Genomic DNA, 11,846 nt, shown 5'->3' with positions numbered 1-11,846 from the left:
TGGCCAGGCAAGCCTGCTGTCGTGCCAGCAGGGGCCGGCGGCCCCCAGCCCCGCTGCCCGTGCCCGGCGCGGGCGCTCCGAGCCTTCCCGCGGCGCCGGGCTGCAGGAAGCCCCCGACGCGCTGCGGGCCGGGGCCTGAGGCCGCTGCTCAGCGGATGCCCTGGCCGGGGGCGTTTGCGCCCGCCCGGCAGCGGACCCGGGCGCCTGGGCTGCGTTAGCCCGGCTGGCCCCGAGCCTGGGGCTCAGCTAAGGGCCTGAGAGCTCTCGAGTGAGATTAAAGGCAGGTGATTTTTTTTTTTTTCCCTGCAAACGATAATTGCCACGGCGGATCTGTTTGCATGAAGAAGAGCACACCCGTGCACACACGCACGCTTGTATGTATGCACACACACACACACGCGCGCGCGCGCACAAATGTGTGTCCCAAAAGAGCCGCAGGCGGTTTGAAAGCCGCGGCAGCAGCTCGCATGTCGGGGAGGACTGGAGCCCGTTAGTGGAAATTATGCAGCAAGCCCCAGAGTGTCTTCTCTGTTACGCTCTTGTCTCTTACATTTTTTTTTTAGCGGCAAAAACTAATTTCGATCAGAACAAAAGGCCAAGGCAGCATCTAAACAACACCCAGCATGCTGCGAGGAGGGCTAATAACCGTGTGCAGGGATCCTGGCGCTGGTTAAATGAGGAGTTTTCAGCCTCTGGCTTCACCCAGGGCCATGACGATCAGCAAATCGCTAATAGGGCTGAACCTCTGCAAGCGACGGAGGGAAAAGCTGTCAGCAAGGCTGCTCCCGCGCTGTGCCCCGAACCCGTTCTCAGCAACTTCCCGGGTGCGAGCTAGCGAGATCCCTTAATTTTAACAACCCTGAAACGACAACAGCAAAGACCGGAAGGTTATATTATTAATAAGCTGAGATACAAACTGGGCTAAGGGACTTTTCAACGCTGCAAGGTTAATGCAGCAATTATCAGGCTTCATCTATTTATTATGAATAATAATCATATTTGGCTTTTCTTTGGATGCCTCAATCTGTCTGTCTCTCCACCCATCCGTGTTTGCGCTGTCTCCGTCTTGCTCCTCCGACAGCCCGAGTTCATCACTCCCGCGGCAGAGCAGCGCCTCGCGAAGCAGTTTGTTAGCACAAATGGATTATGATGTTGCAGCTGATGAATAGTATCTGCAACAGCTGCCAAGGGTAAAGCACAAACAGGCGCAATTAGCACAGCGCCTGAGCCCACGGCTACCCCGGCTCCGCCGAAGGCACGCGCTGCCCGCAGCCTCCGGCCGGGCGGCAGCGGGAGCCGCTCGCGCGTCCCGGCGGTTCGTGCCCCGTCCCGGGCAGGCGGGCGGCAGCGCCGGGGCCGGGCGAGCCCCGACCATGCTCCTGCTTTCCCGGAGGGATCCCCGGCCCCGCAGGGCTCTGCCCGCCGGTCGGGCGGCGCTGAGCCATCCCTGCCTGTTTCTGCCCTCCTCGTTGCAGCAGGGATTTCAGCAGAAACTCCTGCGCCGAACCTCCCAGGCTGGTTCCGTTGCCCGTGCCAAGAGACGCGGCCTCACGGCCTCAGCACAGATGTGTCCCGGCCCCCCCCGTCCCGCTGCCTGCTGCCACCCTGGCTTCGCTCTCGGCTGCCAGAGTCACTCTGCCTTTGTGAGTAGTTTATGCACGAGTGTAAGTATAGATTGCATAGATTTGTCCGTTGAGTGTTTTAGGAGCACGCATAGGCCAGAGAGCTTCTTCAGCTGCAGGACACCAGCGTCCGTTCCGCGGGACCGCCAGAAACCTGCAGACCCCTCCAGGGTCCTCCCGCGGCATCTCCAGGGTGGGAGGAAGCGCCCGCCCCGCTTTTGCCTGTGAGGACGGACTAGGGTGGGGTTTGGGACGTGTGGGCGGCCAGAGGACTTGCTGGACCCCTCGGCAGATGGCTCAGGGCGAGGCGTTGGGAGAGGCGCCCACGAGATGAATGCCTGTTGGGGTGGGTCTCAACAGTCGTGTGTCTCCGTTTCATCGCTAACATACACGATTAATAAACTTAATTACACAGAGAATTGCCACAGCTGAAAAAATGAGTGCAATTCTTTCTCCGGCGGCTCTGCGCCGAGCCTGCAGGGAGGACGCCTGCGGGGTGCAAGGCCCTGGCGGGCTCGTCTCCACCTGCTCCTTCCGGAGAGCCAGCGCCCGGCCGGGCCTTTCTCAGAGGACCCTGGACCTTGTTGCCGGTGTCTGCGCGCGCCTCGGCGGCGGTTCGCGGGTCTCCCTCTGGGTAACGGGCGAGCGGGCCGCGGCCGCCCGGCTCGCAGCAGGCCGGCGCAGGGAAGGGGCCCGGGAAGGGTGTCACCCCCGGCTGACGACAAGTGCTCGCCTTCAAGTTTGCAAAGAGCTACAGTGGCGGCACGCCGCAATAATTGAGACGTAGCTGTATTGACGCCACTACCTGTGTCACCGGAGCAGCTTTACTATCTCGTGTAATGAATGTGGCCGTAAGTACTTTGCAACCATATGGTAATTATGTTTAATAAAGGACATTTCCTGTAATTAAACAGTTTTATTAAGGCATTATTAGCCCTTTAAGTTGAAAAATAGCTCAACAGAGGTATAATAAGGTGCTAGCATCTGCAGTGGGTGTACAGCTGGATGGGAAACGCCTGTCGCGGAGCAGCCGGCAGCGCCTGGAGCCCGCGGATCCCTTCCGCCGTCGGTAACTCAGGGCGGTCCCCAGCGACGGCGAGCGCCCGGCCCGGCCGCCCGGCACGCAGCCCCCTCCTGCCTGCCGCCGCAGGGAGCAGGATTCGCACCCAGCACCCGGCCACCCAGCACGCGGCCCCCCCCCGCCTGCCGCCGCAGGGAGCAGGATTCGCACCCAGCACCCGGCCACCCAGCACGCGGCCCCCCCCCCGCCTGCCACCGCAGGGAGCAGGATTCGCACCCAGCACCCGGCCACCCAGCACGCGGCCCCCCCCCCGCCTGCCACCGCAGGGAGCAGGATTCGCACCCAGCACCCGGCCACCCAGCACGCGGCCCCCCCCCGCCTGCCACCGCAGGGAGCAGGATTCGCACCCAGCACCCGGCCACCCAGCACGCGGCCCCCCCCCGCCTGCCGCCGCAGGGAGCACGATTCGCACCCAGCACCCGGCCGCCCGGCACGCGGCCCCCCCCCGCCTGCCACCGCAGGGAGCACGATTCGCACCCAGCACCCGGCCGCCCGGCACGCGGCCCCCCCCCGCCTGCCGCCGCAGGGAGCACGATTCGCACCCAGCACCCGGCCACCCAGCACGCGGCCCCCCCCCGCCTGCCACCGCAGGGAGCAGGATTCGCACCCAGCACCCGGCCGCCCGGCACGCGGCCCCCCCCCCGCCTGCCACCGCAGGGAGCAGGATTCGCACCCAGCACCCGGCCGCCCGGCACGCAGCCCCCTCCTGCCTGCCACCGCAGGGAGCAGGATTCGCACCCAGCACCCGGCCACCCAGCACGCGGCCCCCCCCCGCCTGCCGCCGCAGGGAGCACGATTCGCACCCAGCACCCGGCCACCCAGCACGCGGCCCCCCCCCGCCTGCCACCGCAGGGAGCAGGATTCGCACCCAGCACCCGGCCGCCCGGCACGCGGCCCCCACCGCCTGCCGCCGCAGGGAGCAGGATTCGCACCCAGCACCCGGCCACCCAGCACGCGGCCCCCCCCCGCCTGCCGCCGCAGGGAGCACGATTCGCACCCAGCACCCGGCCACCCAGCACGCGGCCCCCCCCCGCCTGCCACCGCAGGGAGCACGATTCGCACCCAGCACCCGGCCACCCAGCACGCGGCCCCCACCGCCTGCCGCCGCAGGGAGCAGGATTCGCACCCAGCACCCGGCCACCCAGCACGCGGCCCCCCCCCCGCCTGCCACCGCAGGGAGCAGGATTCGCACCCAGCACCCGGCCACCCGGCACGCGGCCCCCCCCCGCCTGCCACCGCAGGGAGCAGGATTCGCACCCAGCACCCGGCCACCCAGCACGCGGCCCCCCCCCGCCTGCCACCGCAGGGAGCAGGATTCGCACCCAGCACCCGGCCGCCCGGCACGCGGCCCCCCCCCCGCCTGCCACCGCAGGGAGCAGGATTCGCACCCAGCACCCGGCCGCCCGGCACGCAGCCCCCTCCTGCCTGCCACCGCAGGGAGCAGGATTCGCACCCAGCACCCGGCCACCCAGCACGCGGCCCCCCCCCGCCTGCCGCCGCAGGGAGCACGATTCGCACCCAGCACCCGGCCACCCAGCACGCGGCCCCCCCCCGCCTGCCACCACAGGGAGCAGGATTCGCACCCAGCACCCGGCCGCCCGGCACGCGGCCCCCCCCCGCCTGCCGCCGCAGGGAGCACGATTCGCACCCAGCACCCGGCCGCCCGGCACGCGGCCCCCCCCCGCCTGCCACCGCAGGGAGCAGGATTCGCACCCGGCACCCGGCCACCCAGCACGCGGCCCCCCCCCCCGCCTGCCACCGCAGGGAGCAGGATTCGCACCCAGCACCCGGCCACCCAGCACGCAGCCCCCTCCTGCCTGCCACCGCAGGGAGCACGATTCGCACCCAGCACCCGGCCACCCAGCACGCGGCCCCCCCCCGCCTGCCGCCGCAGGGAGCACGATTCGCACCCAGCACCCGGCCACCCAGCACGCGGCCCCCCCCCGCCTGCCACCACAGGGAGCAGGATTCGCACCCAGCACCCGGCCGCCCGGCACGCAGCCCCCCCCCCCCCGCCTGCTGCCGCAGGGAGCACGATTCGCACCCAGCACCCGGCCGCCCGGCACGCGGCCCCCCCCGCCTGCCGCCGCAGGGAGCACGATTCGCACCCAGCACCCGGCCACCCAGCACGCGGCCCCCCCCCGCCTGCCGCCGCAGGGAGCACGATTCGCACCCAGCACCCGGCCGCCCGGCACGCGGCCCCCCCCGCCTGCCGCCGCAGGGAGCACGATTCGCACCCGGCACCCGGCCACCCAGCACGCAGCCCCCCCCCCCCCGCCTGCTGCCGCAGGGAGCACGATTCGCACCCAGCACCCGGCCACCCGGCACGCGGCCCCCCCCGCCTGCCGCCGCAGGGAGCACGATTCGCACCCGGCACCCGGCCCGGCCGCCCAGCCACGCGCTGGTGAAATGCGGGGAGAGGTGCGACACGGGCAGCCCCGTGCGCCCCTCCGCCGGCGTCCGCGCGGCCCGTCCTCTCCCTGCGCGTGCGCTGCCCGTCACCCCGGCTCCTCGCCCCGCTGCCGCCCCGCTGCAGGCGATCCGTCGCGCTGCTAAACAACTGCCTCTCTCCCTTGCGCGGGGGTTTGCAAGGCACACAAACAGAAAGCACGGGCTGCGGCGCTGAGACGCCGTGCGCGGCCCTCGGTGCTACGCGTGGTGTTGGTCCCCTTGCTAAAGCAATCGCGTTGTGCAGATTTTGAGCTTTGTGGCCCGTTTGCGCAGCAGCCCCCGCAGCGCACGAGGGGCAGGAAGGGCGGCCGGCAGCGTCGGCCCGTCTCTGCCGCCCCGACGAGCAGCCGGGGGGCGGGAGGGGGCTCGGAAAGATTTTGTGCCAAAAAGAGCCAGAACGCACAAACACGTGGTTAGCGCGTGTGCCCGAGCGCGCTCGGAGCGGCGGCGGGGTCGGGGTGAAACGCACGCGGCGGAGCCCCTGGGCGGCGGCGGCGGCGGCGGCGGCGGCGGCGGGACGAGGCAACGCTGTGGCTCCGTCGGCACGCGGAGCATTGCTTTTTCCTCGCTCCCTAATGAGGCAAAATAAATGTACGCGGCGTCGGATTCCCCCCCCCAACCCTTCTCGCAGTGAAGCAAAGGCGGTTTTCCGCCGCGTTAGACACCCTCCGCTCTCGCCTGAGCTGCGAAGCTCGCAAGCTGCCTGCATTTTTATGAGCTGACTTGTTATATGCAGCGGAAGTATGCAAAATATGTCAAGCCCAAGCAGAGATTTGAATCGAAATGACTCTAATTACTTGTAATAATTTTTGCATTCCAACATAAAACAATGTTAAAAAAATTCCATTACAATAGTTAAAAGACAAATCATTTAGCAAGTCCCTTACTTTATTGCTTTATTAGACAATTTACTTTGCAACATTTTGAACATTTGATTGGGTGATCGCCCAGAGCTATTCAACCGTAAGGTGCATTAACAGAGAGTTCATCCCTCGTCATTAGTCAAAAAGTCAAACACCATCACCGCAAGACCAATTGGCCTGTCAAATCTAGCCACCACCTCGAGTCATTAGCATCGCACCAAACCGAGGGGAGAGCTGGTTCTTCTTCCTCGTCTGCTTTCCTTCTCCGTTCCTAAAATAAGCCGATTTTCTTTCTTCTTTTCCCGAAAGCGGCTGACGAGGGTCGGGAGGCGCGAGCCGCGCTGGGTCTCGGCCCGGCGTCGCGCGGCCCCCGGGCGCTCTCGCTCCGGCCCGGCAGCCCCAGGCGCCCGAGACGTGTTGCTGGAGTCTCATCCCCGTCGAGCCTCCCTCCCCGCGCCGCGTCCCGAGCTCGCTCCACCTTTCTGTGTCTTTTCCCTTTCTATTTCGCACTTCCAGAGGCAACTGTTCCCCTTCCCGCTCGGTTTCAGTCTACCTTACGCGCCGAGTGTCTGATCTGCAATATTTGTTTTGACCTGTATTGGCCATTTGCAGCTCCCCGGAGGAGCTGCGCAGCGTTGTCTCTCTCCGGGGCTGGATGGCTGTACCAGCACTGCCATCAGGCGCCCCAATGGCAAGTGACTCCACCTGCAAATTTAAATTCAGTTTCTCCCCCAAATTATTCAGGAGTCTTGGAAATTTGTCTCCTATGGAGATCAGTGCCAATAAAATCTATTGCACAAATGTTTGCAGGAAACGTGAGCAGAGATGTACCAAATTTATTTAAACCGGGGTTTATTGCAGCCTTCACCTGGGAGTTGGACGCGAGCAGTCTGTGAAGCCGTAGCCCTGAGCCCGCTAAGCGCTGCCGCCCCAGCGCCCCAGCACGGGGCGCTCAGCCCTGTTCTCAAATTTCACTTTTTTCCCATGGGAAACTTCTCCCAGCCGGTCACGCTGGCTGCCCGATGGCTTTGCAAAACCTTTACGGCTGCTAAAGCAGAAAGCGTCTCATCAGCTGGAACTGAGAAGCATCTTAGGAGCAAGAGGAAGTACACAGCGTCTGACGGCTGCAGAGAAGCTGCGTCCCCCCGCGCCGCCACTGTCGGGGAGCACTAACTCTGCTGCAGGCCCCGGCCCGGGGGCCAGGGCTGCTGCTCAGCACCTCGCCGTTAACGGCACCATAAAAATAAAGCACTATCTGTTTTCTTCTTCTTTCCTTTGTCGCCCCTCCTCTTTGTGATTTTATATCACTGCGCCTAGAGGGCTGTTGGGTTTCCTGAAGTCCAGCGACAAGCCCGGAACCAGGCGCCCCCTCCCCGTGCTCAGCTTTTCAGCCTTTTGCAAACGTCAATGATTACAGCCCAAAACCCGCGATGGAGACGCACGTTGCTATTGCACGGCGTTCTTGCCGAGTTCCCCGTGCGCTAGCGGGACAGCGACAGCCGCCGTGAGCGCAGCAGAGGCGCTGGAGGACGCTCGCGCAGCCCCTTCCCGCCCCTCTGGAAACGCTTTCCCCCGCCCTGCGGTCGCCCTCCCAACACCTGGATTTGAAAGGACGTTAGCTGGGTTTGTCCCCCTCCGGTATCCCTGTGCCGAAAAACAGCTCCGGTCCTCGTTCCTGCTGCGAGCGCCGCTCCGCGAAGTGCGGGCAGCGGAGACGCCCGCGGGCGGCAGCCGAAGCAGCCGGTTTTCATGCTTCCAGCCCAGACGGCACATAATCCGGAAACACGTTAAAATCCCTCTGCACCGTTTGCAAAGTGGGGAGGAGAGCAAAACCGGGCCCAGTATGGGTTAACGTACACATCCTGACGCGGGGGAGGGACAACGTTTACTTAAATATTTCGAAAAAATTTGCAAAAATCCTCTCCTAAGAATCACATCAATCACAACTTTGCATTCCTTTCAAATATTGCTGAACACAGACGAAGATGTAGGATAAAAAGAAACAAGCACACGCTACTGGGATTGCCCATTCTCACCAGTGTCTTGGAAAATTCAGCATGAACCACATGTACAACATGAGGAATTTCATAAATATGAATTTTGTCATATTTCTATTTCTTATACTTTTAGGTTACTAATTATCTGCAACTACAGCTGAGGTGTTTTTTTTTTTTTTTTTTTTTTTTGCCATTTGGGGCTGTTACGATTCGTGCAGCGTTTGGGGCCTCGTTGCCTTCTGCGCACGACACCGTGCACACGTCTGGAGCGTGTTGCGTCCGCGCAACCCACCCGCCACGCGCTTCGGCGACTCGCTCACTGCGCCCAGCGCCGCCGGCGGCAGGCGCCTCCGCGCTGCCTCGGGAGGGCAGACGCTGCCGGGGCCGAAGGAGCCTCGCGGAGCCCGTGCCCGAGCAGGGTGAACGAGCAGAGCGAGGAAAAGCAGGACAGGAGTCAAGCGCCAGCGTCTGAGTCTCTGCAGCTGGCCGCTCCTCAGGCTACTGCTTTTACAGAAGCTCATCCTGGTGTCTTTTACTGAAAAAAATGGTAATATTTTTATTATGAAATAATAAAAAAAATGATGAGATGTGGCACCACAAACTGCATCAGCCAATTCGTGAGAAATTTCACTCTGGAGAATAAGGTTTGGGATTGCTTTTTTTTTTTTTTTTTTTGGAAAAAGAAGAGTGCCGCTGCGCACGCGTCTCTAAGCGCGGCGGGGCCGGTGCGGTGCAGCGCCGGGGCGGCTCGTCCGGCCGCCGGGGGCTCGGCGGCAGCACCCCGGGGGGCTGGCGCGGCCCGTGCTGGACCGCGGCAGGTCCTGCATCCCCGGGGCGACTCGGCCGCGGGCAGCGGAGCCCCAGGGCAGAGCCGGCCTCTCCTCCGGCAGAACGACGCGCGTTTCTGCCCATTTCCGCTGCGGCCAAAAAGGCGCAGGGCAGATGCGAACGACGGGACGGACGATCACGAGTCGTTCCCCCCGTTAGCGCCGGGCGGCCGGAGCGGGAACCGCCGCGGGATGCCGGGATGGCGGGACGCCTCCCCAGGCAGCCCAAGGCGCCGTCCCGGGCTGTCGGCGGGCTGCGCTGCCGGCCGTCGCGAGGAGCAGCAGCAGCAGCAGCAGCAGCAGCAGCAGGAGCAGCAGCAGGAGCAGGAGCAGGAGGAGAGCGCTCAGCGCGTGGCAGCGCTGACCCGCCCGGCCCTTCGTCTGGGGAGATCAAGCAAGTTGCTTATTGCCGGTGACACGATTGAGATGGATGGTGCGGGCAAAGCAGGCGGCATCCCGGCGCCTTACGCGCGTGAACAGCCAAACTGCTGCGTACCAGCAACGCCGCGGCTCTGCCCCAAGGGCCCATTCCCGCGTTGCCTGGGAGCGCGGCGGCGGCAGGGCGGGATGCGCGGCCCGTAGCGCGGGCGAAGAGGGACCCCGTGTGGGGACGCACGTGCCGAGCCGCGCTGCCCCGCGCCGAGCCGAGCCGAGCTGCACCAGGCTGAGCTGGGCTGCCCCGAACCGAGCTGCTGTGCCACAGCAAGCCGTGCTGTGCCACCCTGCACTGAGCCGTACCGTGCTGCACTGCACCGTGCCGCGCTGCTGCGCTGCACCGAGCCGTGCCACACTGCACCGAGCCGTGCCACACTGCACTGCCCCGAGTCGTGCTGTGCTGCAGTGAGTTGTGCTGCACCGAGCTGAGCTGTGCCATGCTGCACCAAGCCATGCCACGCTGCACCGAGCTGTGCTGCACCGAGCCGTGCCACACTGCACCGAGCCGTGCCACACTGCACTGCCCCGAGTCGTGCTGTGCTGCAGTGAGTTGTGCTGCACCGAGCTGAGCTGTGCCATGCTGCACCAAGCCATGCCACGCTGCACCGAGCTGTGCTGCACCAAGCCGTGCCGCACTGCACCGAGCCGTGCCATGCAGCCGCACTGACTTGTGCCATGCCACACTGAGCTGCGCTGTGCTGCACTGGCTGCTGCGGCCTCCCTAAGGCTCTCTGGCTCCGCGCGGGAGATGCAGCTGCTCCAAATATTGTGGCACTTCTCTCCCGGCGTTGTCACTCATCCGCCACTTGGCATGGCAGAAAGCCGCCATGCGCTTCCCCGCCTGCGCGGTGCCGAGGGCGGCACTGACTGCCCCGCGCTCGCCGCTGGTGCCACCCCAACGCGGCACAGCCCTCTCCAAGCGGCACTTTGCGAGAAGCGACTTGTGCTCGGGAGCGGCTCTACCCAGGGCATCCTGCCGCGGAGGAGCCGCCGGCTCCGGTGCTCGTTGCGCAGGGCAGGCCAGGGCCTGGCCAGACGCTGGCGCGACTCGGCCTCCCCGGCTCCCGTGCCGGGGACGATGCAGCCCGGCGGGACGGGGCTGAGCTCAGGCAGCAGTGTGCACGGCCCCCTGAGCTCGGGGCTTTCCGGCTCTGCCCCGCTCCCCTCGCGGCGGCGGCGCTGCTGCAACGGTGCAGGCCACGGGCACCGACCCCGGCAAAACCCGCCGGCTGCAAAACGCCCCTTGCTTTCCCTGCGCGGGCGGCCGGGGGCAAGGGGAGCGGGCGGGAGGGAGGCTGCTGCGTCCCCCGGCCGGCAGAGACCCGCGGAGCTCGAGGCCCGGCCGCGGCTGGCCGAGCCGCGCGCGCCCCGTGGCGCCGGGCGCAGCCCCCGGCAGGAGCCGGACGAGGTTTGGGGCTCGCACGCCCCTGCTTCCCCCCGGCCCCGAGAGTCGTTTGTTGCTCCTCAACCCCCCACCAGGAACATTATCCCTTAATTGCTGCATTTATTCAGACTTATTCTGTATATCTAACAATAATGAGTATATTAGATATGTAATTATTACTGTCATAAACGTAATAGTGACAAAACAATAATTGAAATAGTGTCTATGAGGATAATTCACCATTGCAATTAATACTGCCCTGCTTAGTTAATATGTCATGGTTTAAAATAAATGCTGTCATTACTCCATTACTAATACCATGCGATAATAATTATGGCAGTAATAATTAAACGTCTATAGTGATCATGGATTGCTATAGATTGGAATAAAAATCACTGTAAACAGCGCAGGAGGCGGCGGCAGGGGAGGAGCGCCGAGCTCGGCGCGCGGGAGCAGCCGCGCTCCCTCCGCCACCGCCGGGCCGCGGTCACCGCCGCCGCCGCCGCTCCCCCGCGCGCCGCAGCCGTCGCCCCTTGCCGGGGAGGGAAGCAGGGAGTCGCTTCCCGGCGGATCGAGCCGCGTCCCGGGTTGCACGCAAGGGGAGCAGAGGGCTGCAGCGGCCCGGCCCCGGCCGCCCTCGCGGTCCCTTCCGGCGCAGCTCCTGCGGCTAACTCGACTTCACTCGAGTTCAACTCAATTTTCTCGGATTAAATAAAATCCCGGCGTGTCACTCCCTAGCAAACTAGCAGTTGGAAGGTGGCTGATTTTTCTAACCCTATCTCTGGTCCAATTACAATTTTTAATCTATATGTAGATAATGGTGAACAAAACCCCTGTAGAAATGTCAAGAGTGAGGAGGTTATTAGCTTAGTTTTAATTACTGTCTATCATTCTTCGAAAACCGCAGTAACCTGATAAATTAGGTGACAGCTCTGGAGGTAGGAGTTTAGGTGGGCTTTAACGGCGGATTATTATTATTTTTTTTAAATAGCGGGGGATCTGCCCGGGGCCGAGCGGAGCACCCCGCCGCGTCCCGCGCTGCGCTCGCCGCTGCAGCCCCTCCGTTCAGCCGGCGGCGCCCGGGACGGCGCCCGCAGCGCGCCTCCGCCTGGACCCCCGGCTGCCGCCCGCGCCCCCGACGAGCGCGGTCCGCGCCGCCGCCGCCGCCCGGCCGTAACGCAGACGC

The sequence above is a fragment of the Struthio camelus genome, chromosome 17 (genome assembly GCF_040807025.1).
Source record: "Struthio camelus isolate bStrCam1 chromosome 17, bStrCam1.hap1, whole genome shotgun sequence".
NCBI classification, from domain to species: domain Eukaryota; kingdom Metazoa; phylum Chordata; class Aves; order Struthioniformes; family Struthionidae; genus Struthio; species Struthio camelus.
The sequence above is the reverse complement of the archived record's forward strand: the minus strand, read 5'-3'. Positions refer to the sequence as shown.